This window comes from Schistocerca piceifrons, chromosome 3 (assembly GCF_021461385.2).
Source record: "Schistocerca piceifrons isolate TAMUIC-IGC-003096 chromosome 3, iqSchPice1.1, whole genome shotgun sequence".
In the NCBI taxonomy this organism is placed as follows: domain Eukaryota; kingdom Metazoa; phylum Arthropoda; class Insecta; order Orthoptera; family Acrididae; genus Schistocerca; species Schistocerca piceifrons.
Genome location: NC_060140.1, coordinates 322,554,294 through 322,561,691, shown reverse-complemented (window position 1 = coordinate 322,561,691; position 7,398 = coordinate 322,554,294).

The following is a 7,398-nucleotide window of genomic DNA, read 5'->3' as shown; positions in this document are numbered from 1 at the left end:
TTAGATTACTCGATAAAAAGTACAATTCTCAAGGCTGTCAATTCAACTAAGTACCTGGGTGTTAAAATTACGAACAACTTCAGTTGGAAAGACCACATAGATAATATTGTGGGGAAGGCGAGCCAAAGGTTGCCTTTCATTGGCAGGACACTTAGAAGATGCAACAAGTCCACTAAAGAGACAGCTTACACTACACTCGTTCGTCCTCTGTTAGAATATTGCTGCGCGGTGTGGGATCCTTACTAGGTTGGATTGACGGAGGACATCAAAAGGGTGCAAAAAAGGGCAGAACGTTTTGTATTATCACGTAATAGGAGAGAGAGTGTGGCAGATATGATATGCGAATTGGGATGGAAGTCATTAAAGCAAAGACGTTTTTCGTCGCGGCGAGATCTATTTACGAAATTTCAGTCACCAACTTTCTCTTCCGAATGCGAAAGTATTTTGTTGAGCCCAACCTACATAGGTAGGAATGATCATCAAAATAAAATAAGAGAAATCAGAGCTCGAACAGAAAGGTTTAGGTGTTCGTTTTTCTCGCGCGCTGTTCGGGAGTGGAATGGTAGAGAGATAGTATGATTGTGGTTCGATGAACCCTCTGCCAAGCACTTAAATGTGAATTGCAGAGTAGTCATAAAGATGTAGATGTAGATGTAGAAACTCTTGATTTTTCAAAAATATTATCTTCTTGATCCACGTAGTTTAATCTATGTTGTGTGTGAATTTCATCGTGGTAGCACGTTTAGAAATGCCTTTTAATTGTTAAACTGAGTAACTCTGCACTGGCCGCTACTCCCACCTTTTCCGACATTTGGAAAACTGCTTGCTTCAGCGGAATCTTTTCAATGTGAAGGCTATCTTTCTCCGATATCTTTGGCTGACATCTATATCTCTGGCAGACAATTATGTCTTTGTCTGAAAACTTTCTTGCATATGGTTTATTTACGTTTTGACAATACTAACACTTATTAGTAGGAGGGAGGTAGACTTCGCAAACCTTTATGTGAAAGTCAAGATTTATGCAACCAGTGTGCAATAAGGAAAATGTCCAACAATGAAGACAGTGAGAAATTATGGCAAGGAAAGCATACAATTGCATGTTCGAATAATTATAGTGGCTCAAGTGGGGGCATGGAGGCTGCTGCAGTTGTGAGAATGTTTTCCAGATCTGAGGACTAGTATAGTGTTAGATATACTAAATACCTTGGTGACAGGGACTACTCTTCTTTCAAAGGTGTAACACATAAAAATCCGTAGAATACAACAATAGAAAAGTTGGAATGTGTTGATCACATCCAAAAGAGTCTTAGTGGTATGCTTTGTAGCTTGCTGAAAGAGAAGAAAGGTAAAGTTCTTGAGGATGGAAAACCACTAGGAGGAAAAAGCAGGCTTACTCTCAAAGAAATTTATCATCTCCAGTTGTCTTGTGGGAGAGCTGTCAGAAAAAACACATATAATTTAGATACAATGAGGAGTGCTGTGTGGGCATTTTTTTTCTATAAACTATCCACTGACCAAACACCAATGCACAATCTGTGTCCGAAAGACGATTGATGCTAAGTTCAGCAACAGAAATTAGACATATTGATACAAAAACTCATTACCAAAACCTGTTATGAATGCAATGAAGCCCACATTCAGGTTTCTTTTGAACTCTGATTTACTGAGGAAGTGTCTTCACGGATAGACACAAAATGCAAATAAAACCCACAATAATTTAATTTGGATTACATACTCGAAAAGGACATTCTGTGGACTTGAAGTACTCAAAATAGGAATCTAAGATGCAGTTTGATTTTACAATAACTGAAATAATAACAGAAGTGAAGTGCTGAAGAGAGCTAGTATAGATCCTGGTGTGTTACAACAAAAGCGTTTTACACCATCGACGAGAGTAGGGTCAAGAAAGCTAACAGATGACTATCTTACCTGCAAATACAGGCCAGGAAGATTTGAAGAGAAGAGAAAAGGAACCTGGAGGATGAGGAGTATCAGTCTGTAGGATTTTAAAATTGAGATAAGCTTATTACATATAGATGTATGAGAAGAAAATCTTTGAACCTCATTTTCTCTGTTATACATTTTTTACATTATTAGAAGACTTCTCAAAAAGTATATGCGCTAATGCTATGAAATTTTCAGGAACTGTTCACAACGTATTGCTGTCTCCCTGGAACTAAAAAATACGAGTTCCTGCAATTACATTCTGATTTTTAGATGATTGTACATAGAAAAGAAAGTTAATATTGGATGTGCAAAATTAAAAACACTGTTAATGATACAATTTTCACCATAAATTAATAACTGTAGTTCAGTGGTCTTGTAACTTTCTCAGGACACTACAATCAAATTTTCAGATTAATTGCATGATTAGAATTTTAGTTATAGCTTTTTATAAAAATGTGATAGATAACTTTTTTATTTGATAGATAACTTTTTTATAGACCAAGATAAGTTTAAGGACATAAATGCTTATCTTGTTGAGAATGGTCTTTCAGATCATGGTGCACAGCTAGTTTCTGTACATGGCATAGCTCCATGCAGTATATCAAATCAGACTTTCAAAGCAGTGCGTTCAATTAACAATATAAATATTGCAAACTTTAGGGAAAGCCTGCAGCAGTTAGACTGGGATGAAGTGTATTAGGAACCCAATGCAAACTTGAAATATAACTTATTTCACGATACATTTTTAAGGGTATTTGAAAATTGTTTTCCCAAGAAAGTAGTTAAACATAATTCCAAGAAAACATACAAAAACCTCGTATAACTAAAGAAATAAGAATATCTTGCAACTGTCAAAGCAAACTGTATCTAACAGCAAGAGGGAGCACTGACCCCGAAATTGTTCAATATTATAAAGCTATTGTGCGGTACTAAGAAATGTTATTAAAAACTTCAGAAGCATGAGATAAGTAACTCTGATAATAAAATTAAAGCAATTTGGAATATTATTAAAAGGGAAACAGGGCAACCAAGAGCACATGAAGACTTTAGTGCCATAAAACTGAATGACAAGTGTACTAACAAACAATCAGAAATTGAAAATATTTTCAATAATCATTTTTTAAATGTTGTGGAGAAAATAGGATCTAGATCTTCACTAGAAGAGGCAAGGCTACTAGTAGAAGAGGCCATACTGTAATTCCACCAACCTCTCCCTTTGAAATCAGTAAAATAATAAACTGACTGAAAAGTAAAAGCTCTTACGGAATTGATGGCATTTCCAGCAAGGTACTTAAAGCTTGTTCCCCACAGATAAGTAGGATTCTCAGCCACATATGTAATAGCTCTTTGGAGCAGGGTGTTTTCCCCGATAGACTGAAATATGCCATTGTAAAACCATTGCATAAAAAGGGGGATACGTCGGATGACAACACCTACTGCCCAATCTCTCTTCTGACAGCTCTATCAAAAATTTTTGAGAAAGTAATGTATTCAAGAGTAGCCTCCCATATTTGTAAAAATAAAGTACTAACAAAATGTCAGTTTGGTTTTCGGAAAGGCTTTTCAACAGAAAATGCTGTATACGCTTTCACTGATCACATGTTAAATGCTCTGAATAACTGGACATCACCCATTGGTATTTTTTGTGATCTCTCAAAGGCCTTTGATTGTGTAAATCACGGAATTCTTTTAGATAAGCTAAATCATTATGGTTTGAAGGGGGCAGTGCACAAATGGTTTAATTCATACTTAACTGGAAGAATGCAGAAAGTTGAAATAAGTGGTTCATGTAATATTAAAACAACAACTGATTCCTTAAACTGGGGGGCTATCAAGTACAGGGTCCCACAGGGTTCGGTCTTAGGTCCTTTACTGTTCTTGATATACATTAATGACTTACCATTCCACATTGATGAAGATGCAAAGTTAGCTCTTTTTGCTGACGATACAAGTATAGTAATAACATCCAAAATCCAAGAACTAAGTGATGTAATTGTAATGATGTTTTTCACAAAATTATTAAGTGGTTCTCAGCAAACGGACTCTCTTTAAATTTTGATAAAACACAGTATATACAGTTCCATACAGTAAATGGCACAACTCCAGTAATAAATGTAGACTTTGAACACAAGTCTGTAGCTAAGGTAGAATTTTCAAAATTTTTGGTGTGTCCATTGATGAGAGGTTAAACTGGAAGCAACACATTGATGGTCTGCTGAAACGTCTGAGTTCAGCTACGTATGCTATTAGGGTTATTGCAAATTTAGGTGATAAGAATCTCAGTAAATTAGCTTACTATGCCTACTTTCATTCACTGCTTTCGTATGGCATCATATTCCGGGGTAATTCACTGTTGAGTAGAAAAGTATTCATTGCTCAAAAACGTGTAATCAGAATAATTGCTGGATCCCGCCCATGGTCATCCTGCAGACATCTATTTAAGGATCTAGGTATCCTCGCAGTAATCTCACAGTATGTATATTCACTCATGAAATTTGTTGTTAATAATCCAACCCAGTTCAAAAGTAATAGCAGTGTGCATGGCTATAACACCAGGAGAAAGGATGATCTTCACTATGCAGGGTTAAATCTGACTTTGGCACAGAGCGGGGTAAATTATGCTACCACAAAAGTCTTTGGTCACCTACTAAACAGCATCAAAAGCCTGACAGATAGCCAACTAACATTTAAAAATAAATTAAAAGAATTTCTAGATGACAACTCCTTCTACTCATTGGCTGAATTTTTAGATATAAATTAAGGGGAAAAAAACTTAAACATTAGTGTCATGCAATATTTTGTGTAATGTAATATCTTGTACAGACATCTTTTATTAACCTGACACGTTCCACATCATTACGAGGTGTCGTATTCATGATCTATGGAACAAGTATTAATCTAATCTGATCTAATCTAATCTGTGTGAGGGTCTACGGGTTGCACGGCGCCGTACGGTACGCAACACGCGCTCGCCAGTCGACCTGTCTGGAATGCTGACAATTTGCTTTGTCAGTACACATACGACCGGCCTTATTGCGATGCAGGGAGTAAGCCACTGGCCGTCGTCCGCAGCATGCCGTATTAACTAGCGTGGCCTTTGCCGCAAATATGTCTCTTTTCTTAGCTCACCATGGTGCCTTTCGATACGACCATAATTAGGATGTCAGACACAGTGATGATGGGTGTGGGCAGCATGCATGTTTTATAAACAGCCTTTGTTAATAAATCTTTTTAAACTTAATTCTCGGTGTTCGCATATAGCCGTACCTCAAGGACCCACTGCTTACAAATGCTGACAAATATTTCGTCTAATTGTCATCTGGGGCAACAACACAAACAACTCCCTTATAAAAGACAATTAAAAAATTACAAATTCAAATTTCTGGCAAAATATTAATTCTGCATATTTTATTATATTTTTCCGTCAAAACGCAGCTCTTTTGCTCCACACATACAAAATTTTAGATTTATTCAATAATAAATATGGCTCTAATTATTTTTTAAATAAATGTTTACATTTTTCATTATATTCCCCCGGCCCCCCTCCTTAAGCAGTCGCACTCAGGAATTGCTGAATGAAGTCGACAACGATCCAGAACTTGTAAAGAAGGTTACAACGGATGACGAAATAAGCGTATACGCGTATGACGTCGAAATTTAGGTTCTATCACCCCAGTGGAAACTGCCTAAAGATCCAATACCGGAAACAATTAGACAAGTTCGATCACATGATTATGAAGATTGTTTTCACCGTTTTCTTCGATTACAATGGTATAGATCATCGTGTATTCTTGCATTGTGGTCGTTCGGTCAACGAGGAATATTACCGGAAGTTACGCGCCTTTTCAGTGAAGCAACCCGAAGGAAACGACCAGAACTGTGCAAAATGACTCGTGGAAACAGCATCACGATAACGCTCGTTCACATATCAATGCTTGTTCCTGATTTTTTCGGTAAAAAACAAAAACTTTATGTTACCTTGGCCATCGTAACGCCAGACTATCCCCCCTTCGACTTAGTTCTATTCCCGTGGCAGAAGAGGACCGTCGTTTTGCCACCATTACGAGATAAGAACAGAATCGCGGTGAGAGCTGAAAACCATAGAAAAACAAGAATTCTGATCACTTTTTCATCACACCTCTTATATAACTCAGCACTGCAGACGAATCAACAGCAACTCGAAGTTATGTATATCTCAGTTATTAACTGTAAATAATGTAACTAAACTTATTAATGTGTTAACTTTATGCGGATGTGTGAGTGACTTTCTTAGGTACCTCGTTATGGACATGTCAAAAAGTAGCCAGTTTAGAATAAACATTGTTATACGTCATGCTGTCTACGACGTCGCGTAGAACTGCTGAATGAAGTCGACAACGATCCAGGACTTGTAAAAATGCTTGCAACAGTCCGCGGCTCGTGGTCTTGCGGTAGCGTTCTCGCTTCCCGCGCACGGGGTCCCGGGTTCGATTCCCGGGGGGATCAGGGATTTCTCTGCCCCGAGATGACTGGGTGTTGTGCGCCTTTCATAATCATTTCATCATCCAAATCGCTGTAGTGGCGTTAAAGAACTTGTGGAGCGGCGGCCGAACCGCTACGCGACGGGTCTCCCGGCCACCAATGCCATACGTAGCCTTGACGTAACAAGGGTATACGGATATGACGTCGAAATTAAGGCCCTAGCGTCCCAATGAAAACTACCTAAAGAGCCAATACCGAAAACAATTCAAGTTCGATCACATGACTGTAAAGATTCTTCTCACCCATTGTAATCTACACGATTCAAATCAATTAAAGGATCACTTTTTCGAAATACCGTAACTGTTCCTCGTTGCGACGCAGAAGTTTTAAATTTGGATCAAATGGCCTAAAACTGTCCTTTGTAAAGGTGTAAAACCGTGAAGCCCTACGACATCACCCGCGGGCTCGGCAATGCATCAAACAGCAAGATGCATGCGAAAAACGGCCAGAGCTCAGAAGTTCATGTGACGTGTATGGTGTGTTAACGATGTCACAAGGGCAATTTCACTAGAATTCTGGCCAACACAACCGTGGATGTGACATTCGATGGGAAGGTCGTCGCAGCCCCTCTTTACCCACATTTCACCCCTCCTTTTGACGCCTCTGTAATGGAGGCTAGAACCTTGGCGCCCAGCGCTGAAATAACACAGGCTGCCAAGGAAAACATTTCAGAGACAACGCCGTTCGGAATAGACACAAAAAGTCCTCAGGGAGTGGCATAAAGGGCATAATGAAACCACTCCTTCCCCCGGGGTGTTGATTCCAACACATTTCGCGCTCGTAAATGATTGTTCACTGTGTGAAATTCTTGAAACTTCTGACATTGGTGACACCACCTAGACGCTTCAACCCTTTGGGCCAGTAACTCCACTGAATGTAATCACAGGCCTTTTGGAGCGCAGTGCGACCGTAATTTTGGCTGTGGTGTTC